Source organism: Gorilla gorilla, chromosome 6 (genome assembly GCF_029281585.2).
Source record: "Gorilla gorilla gorilla isolate KB3781 chromosome 6, NHGRI_mGorGor1-v2.1_pri, whole genome shotgun sequence".
Lineage (NCBI taxonomy): Eukaryota > Metazoa > Chordata > Mammalia > Primates > Hominidae > Gorilla > Gorilla gorilla.
Window position 1 is genome coordinate 103,411,653 of NC_073230.2, and position 13,700 is coordinate 103,425,352.

The window sequence follows — 13,700 nt, forward strand, 5'->3', positions numbered from 1 at the left end:
CACTGTGACTTCTGAGAGTAGGTTTTTGAAAACCATGGAACCTCTACTTGGTTTTCTTGGAACACCTATTCAATGAAGGACCCTCTTAGGATGCCCCCTCAGAACCAAGCCATTGGGCTGTGACAAGCCTCAGCCACGTAGAGAAGCCATGTATAAGTGTTCTGTTGACCAGTCACAGTTGGGTCAGTCTTTAAATGATCTCAACTTAGGTTTTAAACATGTGAGTGCAGACATCATCTTGGAAGTAGATCATACAGCCCCAGGTGTTTTTGTCCCCAGCCATCTGAATCTTCTAAGCAGAGGCCTCAGACATAGCCATTCTGAGGCCCTAACTCATAGATCCATGAGTATGATAAATACTATTTTTTTATTATTATACTTTAAGTTCTAGGGTACATGTGCACAACATGCAGTTTTGTTACATATGTATACCTGTGCCATGTTGGTTTGCTGCACCCATTAACTCGTCATTTACATTAAGTATTTCTCCTAATGCTATCCCTCCCCAATCCCCCCACCCCATGACAGGCCCCAGTGTGTGATGTTCCCCGCCTTATGTCCAAATGTTCTCATTGTTCAATTCTCACCTATGAGTGAGAACATGTGGTGTTTGGTTTTCTGTCCTTGCGACAGTTTGCTCAGACTGATGATTTTCAGCTTCATCCATGTTCCCACAAAGGACATGAACTCATCCTTTTTTATGGCTGCATAGTATTCCATGGTGTATATGTGCCACACTTTCTTAATCCAGTCTATCGCTGATGGACATTAGGGTTGGTTCCAAGTCTTTGCTATTGTTTTATGTTATTAAACTTTGGAAAGATTTGTTTCACAGCAATAATAATAACCAAGACAAAGGTGCATTTGGTTTATCTCATTATTTATTATTTTTACTCTTTGAGCCATAATTGCCACTCTATTTTTCTTTCTCTTTCCAGCTACACAAGTCTGTTTAACACGTGTCTTTGGTTAAGTATATATCCATAAGGAACATTAACAGTTGCTTTTTTATATGTATCTATTTTCATTAAAATAAATGATCTTATGCTAAAAATTTCTGCCTGACTTTTTCCACTCCAAACTGTTTCACAGTCATTCTAGGGTGGTATATGAATCTCATGTTCTCTGCTTTTGAATGCTTCATGCTACTCCACAGTGTGCACTCATCCTAGTTTTATTATCCGATTGTCTTGGGCTGAATACCTGGGTAAACTATAACTCCTCCCTTCTTAAAATAATACTCTAATATGAACTAGCAAATATGTAATAAGGAGTACACAATAAGGAGTGAAATTACTAGTTCAAAGATATATTCACAAAAAAAACAAGCATGCTTAATTTCCCTAAATACTGTTGGATATCTGCAGCTGTCTAAACTTCCAACAACCGTGCACAAAGCACAAGAGTTTTCATTTCATACATATTTGCAAATACTTGGCATTTTTTCTGAGTTCTAATTCCAGTCTTATAGAATCTTGGTATTGTTTCTGTTTAAATTAATATGTTAGTAATGTAATAGAGCAACTTTTCAATCTTGCTGTGAACTGCCTGTTTATGCTTTTTGCCCATTTTCACTTGTGTTTTTTAGGTTTCCTTTTGATTTGCAGAGTTTCTTGTAAATTCTTTGTTTTAAGCATTGCAAATATTTTCTCCAAGTTTCTAATACATTTTATTTAAGAAAAAACTTGAATATTTAGGCATTTAAATTTATATTTTATTATTAATATTTTTCTTAGCTTTTATATTTTGCCTTTTATATTCAAGTCTTTCATATCAAATTTACCTTTTATATAAAATGAGGCAATTTTTTTTCACATCAAAAATGAGCCATTTTTGCAATGCCTTCTACTAAATAATCCATCTTTTCTCCCCTAAAGTTTGAGACCTCCTTAAATCTATGCTCAGTGTCTTTGTATACAAGACTGTTAGTGAATCTTTCTGTTCATATATAAGGAGTGCACTGTTTCCATCATAATGTTCTCTAACATGGATTACATGGATTAATGTCCAGTAGCATGAGGCCTCTTCTCTGTTTTATCTTTTAAAGATACTATTAGTAAGCAACATAATTTTACTTCTTTATATAAATTTTTATTCTTTTTTATGTATTTGTTTTAGAGAAAGCGCCTGTGTCACTCGGGCTGGAATGCTGTGGTGTGATCATAGCTCAATGCAACCTCAAACTCCTGGGATCAAGCAATCTTTCTGCTTCAACCTCTTGAGTAGCTAGGACTATAGGCCTACAGGCGTCTGCCACCACATCCAGCTGATTTTTAAAAATTTTTGTAGATATAAGGTCCTGTTCTGTTGCCGAGGCTGGTCTCAAACTCCTGGGCTTAAGCAATCCTTTTGTCTCACCCTCCCAAAGTGCTGGGATTATAGGCATGAGCCATTATGCCCAGCCTCTTTTATGTAAATTTTTAAAATAGCCTCCTCATGTTTTTCCAAAACTCTGTTTGAGTTTTATTGGAATTATTTTGCAATTATAGATACATTTACAAAAAATTAAAACCTTTACAATATTAAGTCATCTCATTCAGAAATATGGTATTAGTTTCCATTTATTTAAATCTTGTGCTACAACCTACTTTATGACAGCCTTCTAAATTACTTACATGTAATTTCTAGATGGTCTATAGGTTGTATTTATTTATTTATTTATTTATTTATTTATTTATTTTTTAATTTTTTGAGATAGAATCTTGCTCTGTCGCCAAGGCTGGAATGCAGTGGTGCGATCTCGGCTCACTGCAAGCTCCACCTCCCTGGTTCAGGCCATTCTCCTGCCTCAGCCTCCCGAGTAGCTGGGACTACAGGCCTCCACCAGCACGCCTGGCTAACTTTTTCTATTTTTTTATTACAGACGGGGTTTCACCGTGTTAGCCAGGATGGTCTCGATCTCCTGACCTTGTGATCCACCCACCTCGGCCTCCCAAAGTGCTGGGATTACGGGCGTGAGCCACTGCACCCAGCCGGGTTGTTTTTATTTACTTCTTTGCTTTCTTTTGTTTGATTGTTTTGGAGGAATATTTTATTTTGCTATCTTGAAAATTAATCTATCTTAGTTTCCTCTCCTTTTAGTTACTGATTGTGTACAGGAACACCACTTACTGTTAAGTTGGTATTATGTGAGATAGTTCTTGTTTCTTTTATTGGAACCAGTAGATAATTTGTTAATAATAGTTATGTTAAGGCAGGACCTAACTTGTTGCGTGTTTTATCATTTTCTCCCATTTATAGTACTGGGATTTCAAAACACACCACTAAAGCCAGTAACAAAGAACTTGAAGATGTATTACTCACTCTGGCATAAGCACATTGCTGGCAGAGTGACCACTGCTGGGGGAACTCTGACTTTGGGGCAGGTAGAGCAAACCTAGCCCTGAGTGTCTGTGTAATTTGTGAATAATCCTGTGGTTGGACTCAAATCCAGCCTTTGGCGAAGAGATTGAGGGCACAGGGAGCAGGACTGGCTGCCCGAGGTAAGCACTTATCCAGGTGACTTAGCAGAAGAAGCATAGCTGATGCCCTGGCAGGTGTAATCATTTGGCCAATGCCATCCTGCTGGGGATGACTTATCAATTACATCCAACTCTATTTTTTCACATTATATCACCTGAAAATAAGGATAGTTTGGTCTCTTCACAATTTGTTTTTATGTGGTCTTATAAAACCATAATCCATGTTATAGGAACAAAATGGCTCTCTGGAGTTAGACTTGCCTACGTTCACCTCCTGGAAGTATCATTAGTAGCCATGTGCTTTTGTTTTGTGTGTCTTAGATTGCTGATATATAATTTGGGGACAGTCATAATGCCTAATTCATAGGGTTATCTAAAGTGTTAAATGGATTCATATGCATGAATATTTAGAAGAGTCCTCGCAGACACCAGGGCCAAGTTATTTTCTTCAGAGCACTTACGTGAGTTTGTAATTATATCTTTTTAAGTGTGATTGTTAATGTCAGTTTATTCCATAGACTCTCAGCTTTATGAGAGCATCCACTTTATTTAGACTTGCTCACCATCACATTCGTAACATTTAGCACATATTGAACACAGTGGGTACTATTTGCCGAATAAATGAAAAGTAATAAATATAAATGTTTATGTACTATAAATTCCCTCAAAATATTTAATACCTCAATGTGACTTTTTTTTTAATTCTAAGATAATATTTAGTGCCTTCTGAGTTTATATGACTTTCATTTTGTCTCGTTTCATCAAAGGGCTGCTAGGGATTAATGTCTACTGTACCAGACCTAAGAAAAATCTGGTCTCCATTTTTGACATTTTATTCCTAAATTAAGTCAGATTCTTAGAGAACCACATACTCAGATTACAGAATATTGACATTTGTATTGGTCTGTTCTCTCATTGCTGTAAGGAAATACCAGAGACCGGGTAATTTATAAAGAAATTGGCTTACACTTCTGCAGGCTGTACAGGAAGCATAATACCATCATCTGCTCAGCTTCTGGGGAGGCCTCAGGAAAGCCATAATCACGGCAGAAGTCAAAGGGGGAATGAGCACTTATATGGCCACAGCAGGAGAAAGAGGGGGTGCCACACGCTTATAAACAATCAGATCTCATGAGAATACACTCACTATCACTAGAGACGAGAGTATCAAAGGAAATGGTGCCAAATCATTCATGAAAAACAACCCCCATTATCCAATCACCTCCTACCAGGCCCCACCTCCAGAATTGGGGATTACATTTCAACATGAGATTTGGGTGGGGACAAAGATCCAAACTATGTTAACATCCATATAACTGTTTATTTTAAATTACAGTTCAGTATAATGTCCTAAGCTTATACCAAGAGGCTTTAGAAGGACAGTTCTATGAAATAACATCAACATATTTACTACAAATAAGTGGCTGAATGTGTATCTTGTTAATGGTACAGGATTTTGTTGGTGAGGCTTACTGCAGGAATTTCTGGTCTTGATAAGAGGAGTATCTTATCTTTTCTGAATAATTATATTGTTTTGGCATGGAGAAACCACATACTTTTCTCACTAATTGCGTTTCCTTGATCACAGTAACCACTAGAAAGCTTACAGTCAAGTTTATAGATACCCTCTAATACAAGTTGAAGGTATCTACAGTACCTATTCTAATTCCTGGTTTCATATTTTTTCACATTCTTTTATTTTTTATTTATTTTAATTTCTTTAGCATATTTTACTTCACTCTTTTTCTTAAAAAAATTCTTTGTTCTAGACAAGATAAGGTAAACCATAATAAACAAGGAAGCCAATTTACTGTATAGTAATAACAATCTTTTGTAAAAGTCTATATTGCTAAAATAGCAGGGAGAGAGCAATAAGAGGAACACAATAAAGAGAAGTAATGAATATTAAATATCTGTTGTTATTTTGGAATGGTAAACTGATTTTTCTTTGAGGAACTATACCTTCCTCTCCTCTTTCAATTATTCCAGAGGTCAAAGCCTTCCATACCCTGGCCAGTGACTAATTGAGCCTGGGATGTGATGTAAGCCAGGCCAACTGGACACAATATTGCAATTTTGGATGAAAACATGCAGGCATTTTATTTCTAATTAAACTCCCTTAGAGTAGAAGATAAGAACTAAGAGCTGCTGGTGATAACTGTACCACTGCGTGAAATTGTCTGCCTGAATGAAATTATATGAGTGGAAGCAGATGCATGGAGCTAGAATCCTTACAGATTATTCGAATTTTTGTTTTGTTTTGTTTTGTTTTTCCTTTTTTGAGATGGAGTTTCCCTCTTGTTTCCCAGGCTGGAGTGCAATGGCACGATCTCGGCTCACTGAAACGTCCGCATCCTGCGTTCAAGCAATTCTCCTGCTTGAGCCTCCCTAGTAGCTGGGATTACAGGTGCGTGTCATCACACCTGGCTAACTTTTTGTATTTTTAGTAGAGACGGGGTTTCTGCATGTTGGTCAGGCTGGTTTCAAACTCCCAACCTCAGGTGATCCGCCCGCCTTGGCCTCCCAAGATGCTAGGATTACAGGCGTGAGCCACCACTCACGGCCTTTATTTGAAGTTTTGAATTCAGCTAGGCTGAAGCATTGTGGACTTGCTGACTACTAACAATATTCCAAATCAAACAGTAATTATGTACAGGAGTGGAGTTGCCTCAGCCTGAGTTCTCCAGAAAGAATTGCCTGGGACAAGTATATAAGGACAGGTGGAGTATTTTGCAAATTTATCCCCAGAATTAGGATTGGAGATTGGGAAAAAAGAACCAAGAAAGAGGGAAAATTAACACAAGGGTACATTCCCAAGTTGTTTAAAGCAGGGCAATGTGATCTTGATTTTACAAGGACCTCCTAAAGAACACTAAGGTGTATATATATATGCTCAGAATCGTCTGTCCAAAGGACGAAAAAGGGGAATATTCATCCACCAGCTCTTATCTCCATCAATCCAGACGTTTCTCCAGAATGTGTTAACTCCTTTATATTTCTAGATTTCCCAAGCTTAGTTGCAAGATGGATTTTACCAAAGTGACTCATGCCAAAAAGTGGAGACATGAGGTGTGTTACATATGAGGTGTACATATGAGGTACTATTATCTTATACCTTCACAAATTATTTGCTAAAACGATAGCTGGACTAAAAGTGGAGAGTATATGAAACATGGCGAAAGAGGTGGAACAGTGTAAAGTTGAAACTTTACAATGTAGAATTGACTGGAGAAAAATGTGGGTCTTTCTTCCTCAGCTAGGAAAGTGACTATCTTTGTACAGATGTAAAACAGTTGTTTGAACTGCATCCTATTTACCTTAGGATTTAAACTGTAAATTACAAAGTCAAGAAACAGAAAAATTTGTGTGTTGTGTAAGTTTATTTCTGTGACCCTCACTAAAGTCATATTTCCATTGTATTTAAAACAGGACTACATAGAAGCATAAAAGAAGGCAAAACACCACTTTGTCAAGAAAAGCTCTTTTTTTCCTGAGAAGAGAAGTCTAAACTGAGTAAGAGTTAAATAATTTTGAGCTTCACATGTTTGAACTAGTTGTGTTTTCTGCTTTAAGCTAAAGTTTGTTCAGCAGAAGAATAAAGGATAGAAACAAAGCTGAAAGTAATATGACAACTTGAGAGATAATCCCTGCCTTCAGATCCCTTCTCCAGACATCTGTCTGCCATACCCTTTCATCTAGGCAGAGGTAGTAATTGCTCCCACTGTATGCAGTATCCACTAGAACCACAGTCTTTGTATAAGGGCTGATTATTTCTACATCTTTATCTCTGGTTAGTAATTCAAAATCTGTTGAGAAAGGTGCCTAAGCTGTTATCTGCAGTTAAGGGAGATACAAAGATTTTTCTATGGAAATCCCAGTGCCAGAACCTTGAATGATGTATGGTTCTTCATTGATTTTGAACTCTGCCTACTAGTGTTTGGGATTTGATACCCAGCTAATATTTTAAGGGATGCATTTTCTTTTTCTCAGAAATCCTAAAGGAGGCTGTTAGACCTGGAACAGCTTCACCCATTCCCCAGTCTCTGGGTTCACAAACTCACACTCTTGAATGAAATAATGAGCATTTTACATATCTAGATCCCATTTAAAAAAATTTAAAAATCCTCCAGTCGTGGTGGCACACACCTATAATCCTATCTACTGGGTAGGATAAGGCAGGAGGATCGCTTGAGCCCAGGAATTCGTGGCTGCAGTGAGCTAGGAGGACACCATTGCACTCCAGCCTGAGCAATAGAGGAACCCTCTGTCAAAAAAAAAAAAAAAAAAAAGTAAGCATTTTTCAGAAACAGAGTTCCTCCTCAGTAAACCCTTTCAGATGTGACCCTATCGTGTAAATAACAGGAGATCTTCATAGAAAGCAGAATGAGATCAGCTGAGCATAGAACTCACACTACCACCAGAAAAGGAAATCTGGATGTTATTACTTCGTTGAATATTGTATGATGCTTAGACTCGTGCTCATTAAGTGCTGTTTCTCTTCTTTCTTTTACCAAAATGGGAGATTTGATTGCAAGCTGATCCATTTTATCAAAAGCAACAGCAGTGTTCAATAGACTTGTCTGCCAGATATTCTTCGTAGTTCTACTGTTATCTCAATATACTTGGCTTCCCAGAGTTACCCTACAAGACTTATCTCATATAGCAGTGTTTAAATTTCTGAAAACCAAATCCAAAGTCTAATTCTGTGGGTAGCTAAATTACAATGTAAATTGAATTTGCAATATTGCACTTTCATCTTAAAGTTATATCATTTATTAGGAGAAGTGAAACTTTAAAATTTAGTATGATGAAATGTGTACAGATTTCAATGATGCTGTCTATCTTAGATCCCTAAATGCTGTTGAGCTTCATCAGTAAAAGCAAATCACCCTCTCCTTGCCCTAAAAAAACCTATAATGGCATCTATTAATGTGGTTGCTTTTCAGGAGAAGGGTGATCCTCCTGAAGGCCTATCACTATCCCATCACATTTCTCCCAAACATATAACAATATTCAAGTCCCTGAAAGCTCTAGGATTTAAGGTACCAAATGGGATCTGTGAGGAGATACCATATACAGGAAAAAAGGCAAGATTTTCCCAAATTTTCCTGAAGTAGAATGGCCTTTGGAAGACTTGGAAATGGCGGCCACTGGGTAACAATTCGTTGCTATTGCAAGACGGAGTAAAGTTCTTTAGAACATGGTGTAGCTTCTGGATCAGTAATCAATATATGGGGCTGTTTCTCCCATATCCAAGAGTCCCTGACCTGGGAATCAAGGGGTGAATATGACAGTAGTCTCTATCACATCACTTTTACCCTTTATTATGTACTACAAATGTTTGTTTCTTTTTCCTGCAACACTGTGCTTTTCTGGTATAGAGGTTTTTGTTCCTGAGGGTGGAAAGCTAGAATCAGGATACCCAGCAGTGGTTACAATATGTTATAAATTGAGTCTGCCACCTGGCCACTTGGGCTTCTTATGCCAGTGTACTAATGGGAAGGAAGGTAACTGTACAGATTGGAGAATCGATTCTATCAGGAAAAAATCATGTTGATAGGACTGGATAAGGAGGGGTGAAAGTAGAATGCAGAAGATCTCCCGAGATATCTTTTAGTTATTTCATATTCTGAAGTAAATTTAATTTAAAAAGTACAACAGCGAATACAGCCAAAATTGCTATTGGGACAGATTCTTTAGAAATGAAGGCTTGGGTCACCACCAAGAAATCAGTTAGTTGAAGCTCTTGCAAAGGGAATATGGATTGTAGGTAAAGGAAAAAGGAAAATACAAATTGCAGCTATGACCATGTGACCACATGTAGAAATGAAGACTGAAGTAGTTATGAGTATTTATTCTTTACATTGACATATATATGTTTGTGTTCTGGTAATTTTGTTGTATTTCTTTCTGTTTCTTATGTTCTTAATATTTAAGGTAAGATGTTATAATTATATCACATTAATATAATGGTGGAAGTCATAGCTCTGTGCATAAGTTATAGGATATCAGGGAGGAGTAGTGCTTGGCTAGAAAAGTACTGAAAATTACCCAAATATATAGAGACACTGTGGTATGTGAACTTTATATCTTCTTTTGAAAAGACATATTGTTTTAATTTGTATGAGAGACAGTTTTATCAGGTTAGGCTAAAACAAGATTTTGCTATTGTCATTATGTGAAAGTAAAATATGCTTTAAACCTATGTATATAGCTCTCAGGTTGAAAACTGATGGACTGTGATAATTTTATTTCATGTCAACATGGCTAAGCTGTAACTACAATTCCTAGAATATATTACCCTTTATACTTCTGTTGGGTTAGAGTTGCCCAAAAAGGAAATATTCACACGTTCAAGACGGCAGAATTGAAGCAGACACAAGATGCCAGTGGGTTTCAGCTTGTCCTTCCTCTTCCTTTCCCTGCTTGAAGCTTTGCTTTGCAAATACCAGTTCTTCAAGCCAAGTCCACCACCATATGCAGAGAGAATAGCCTTCCATAGATTTCTGCTTTAGCTGTTCTTTGCAGTCTTACGATATCAGCTGGAATGACCAGGCTTCCTCACAATTTCCCTGCAAACTCTAAATTATCCATTCATACCAATGCTTTCAGCAGGCTGGTTAGCAGCTCTTCCCTGAACTCTTAACTTCCTTTAGAACTTGCTTTCAGCTCCTCCTGCAATTGTATAAGCAATACATTTCTTATTGTACAATATTCAAAGAGATTCGACTTTCTTGATTGAGCCATGGTAAATTAATAGTTGATTTTAAAACACTTGATTATTATTGCTGTTTTTATATAATTTTCCTGCCTTGGTTTCCAAGTTACCACGTCCTTTTTATTTTCCTCTTGATTATCTGTATCTCCTCTGCTCTTTCTCTTTTTTTCCTTGACCCTTTAATATTAGAATATTCTAGTGCTCAATCTTGGTCCTTGATACGGTTTGGATTTTTGTTCTCTTCAAATCTCATGTTGAAATGTAATCCCCAATGTTGGAGGTGAGGCCTGCTATGAGGTGTTTGGGACATGGGGGTAGATTCCTCATTAATGGCTTGTTGCTATCTCTGTAATAATGAATGAGTTCTCACTCTATGAGTTTACATGAGATCTGGTTGTTTAAAAGAATCTGGTACTTCCACCTCCCTGTCTTGCTCCTGCTCTCACCATGTATATGCCAGCACCCCCTTTGCCTTCTGCCATGACTGTAAGCTTCCTGAGTCCTCACCAGAAATTCAGAAGATGCTGGCACCTTGCTTTTACAGCCTGCAGAACCACGAGCCAAATATATATATTTGTTTATAAATTACCCAGTCTTAGACTTTCCTTTATAGTGATGCAAAATAGACTAACATAGTCCTCTTCTCAATCTGTGATTAATCCTTTGGTGAATTTATGTAGCCTTGCAGTTTACAATATTTGAGTAGCTGTCTTTTATACCAATATCCTATTCATCTGAAAATATTCTGGACTTTACCTTTAAAGTATATTCAAAAAAGCAGAGAAGGAATGTGTCCAACTAGATGCAGCTGGGGGAACATCTGCCACTGAGGGAATGGGACACAAGGAAGACTGACAAACTCTGAGCACATCTTTGGAAGGAAGACATTGAGAGTGGATGGAAGGAGGAAACAGAGGCTGGTCTGAAAGAGGAAGAAGCTGGGATCTCTGCATGGGGCTGTGTCACACTGGAATACATTCTTGGCCTCCGGTAACTCCTGGGGAAGGGGTGAGTTGAGCAGGCAAGGATTGGCCTGCTCTCACCATGGATCCCTGGAATCCTGCAGCAGGAGACCTCACAACCACCATGGACATAATTATTTTAAAGTACAGGAAACTTCAATAAAATAGAGGGAAACAATTCAATGAAATCAAGAAAGTACTGAAATATGAAACTTGGAAATTTAACAGATAAATTAAATTAAAATAAAACTCCAAAAACAATTCTAGAGCTGAAAAAAACTCCACAATTAAAATAAAAAATGCAGGAGAATATCAACATCAAAATAGATCAAGCAGAAGGAAAGACCTGTGAACTTGAAAATAGGTTATTTAAAAATACAGTCAGAGGACAAAAGATAAAAAAGAATAAAAGGGACTAAAGAAAGCTTACTGGATTTATAAGACAGCATTAAAAGAGCAAATATTCAAGTTATCATTGTTTATACGAAGAAACAAATGTTTGAGTTATAGGGCTGTGTGAAGAAGAGAAACAAATTATTAGAAAGGTTATTTAAAGAAATAATTGCAGAAACCTTTCCAAATTTGGAGAAAGATATACATATCCAAACACAAAAAGCTTAAAAGTCTGAAATCAGATTCAATTGGAACAAGATTACGCCAAGATATAACAAAACTGTCAAAAATTAAAGACAAACAAAGGATCCAGAAAACATTCAGAGAAAAGAAGCAAATTAAATATAAGGGAGTTCTAATAAGACAAGCAGCAGATTTCTCAGAAGCAATTTTTACAGGCAAAAAGAAAATGGGATAATATATTGAAAGTGCTAAAGAGAAAAAAAATAACTGTTAACTAAGAATATTGTATCTACAAACTCTTCTTCAGAAATTAAGAAGTGATAAGACATTTCCCAGACAAAAACTGAGGGATTTCATTATTAGCATATTACAAAAAAATGAGAAAGGAAGTTCTTCAAACTGAAAGAGAAGATGCTAAATAGTAACACAAAAATATGAAAGTATGAAACTCACTGGAAAAAGTAATCACACACTCTAATACTGTAATGATATTACATAAATCATGTTATCTCTTTATTATGAAGGTTAAAAGATAAAATTATTAAAAATAATAGGTACAATAATTTGGTAAGTGACATACAATATAGAAACATTTAAGTTGTGAAATCAAAAAGTTAAAATATCAGAACTGATGGTGGAGTAAAAATGTAGTTTTTAAATGAAATCAATATAAATTCAGTTTAACATAGATTTTTATGACTATTAGTTGCTTTTTGTAAGCCTCATCATAACCACAAAGCATAAACCTATAGTAAATACACAAAAGATAAAAATAAAGGAATCAAAACATTTCACTAGAGAAAATTAATTAGCCACAAAGTAAGACAACAAAAGAGAAAGACTGAAACAAAGGATGTACAAAAAAGCCAGGAAACAATTTTTTTAAATGGCAGTAGTAATTACTTACCTATCAATAATCACCTTATTTGTAAATGGATTAAATTATTCAATCTAAAGGCATAGAGTGCTGACTAGATGGAAAAACAAGACCCAACTTTATGCTGTCTACAAGAGACTTGTTTTACCTGTAAGGACACACATACACTAAAAATCAAGGGATGAAAAAAAGATATTCTAAGCCAATGGAAACCAAAAGAGAGCAGTAACTACACTTCTATGAGATAAAATAAGCTTTAGGTCCAGCTAAATATACTGAAAAAGGGGTCTATTCTGGAAGAAGATACAACAATTATAAATATACACCCAACATTGGAGCACCTAAATATATAAAGCAAATACTAATAAAAGGAGAATTGGACTGTAATGCAATAATAGTAAATGACTTCAAGGCTTTACTCTTAACAATGAAGAGATTCTCCAGGGAGAAAATCATTATAAAAACATCAAATGTGAGCTACACTTTAGACCAAATGAATCTAACAGACATATACAGAGCTGTCCATCCAGCTACAGAATACATATTCCTCTCAACTGCAGGTGAACCGTTCTCCAGGATAGATGATATGCTAGTCCACAAAACAAATCTTAAAAAAAATTAAGAAGATTGAAATTATATCAAGTATCTTTTCTGACCACAAAGGCATAAAACTAGAAATCAATAATGGAAGCAATTTCAGAAAGTTAAAAAGTACTTGGAAGATAAACAACATGTTTCTGGAAAAACAATGAGTCAAAGAAGCAATTAAAAAATTAATATATATATTGAGACAAATGACAAAGGAAACACAATATACCACAACTTATGAGATGCAGCAAGGGCAGTTCTAACAAAAAAATTTATAGTAATAAATACTTATATCCCAAAAGAAGAAAGACTCCAAATAAACAATCTTTAGTACACTTAAAGTAGAAAAACAGAATATACTAAGCTCAAAATTAGTAAAGAAAATAATAAAGATCATGACAGAAATAAATAAGAGACAGAAAAAATAATATAAAAGATCAACAAAACTCAGAGTTTTTTTTTTATTTTTGAAAAGAACAAAATCAGCCAACCTGTGGCTAGACTAACTACTAAAAAAA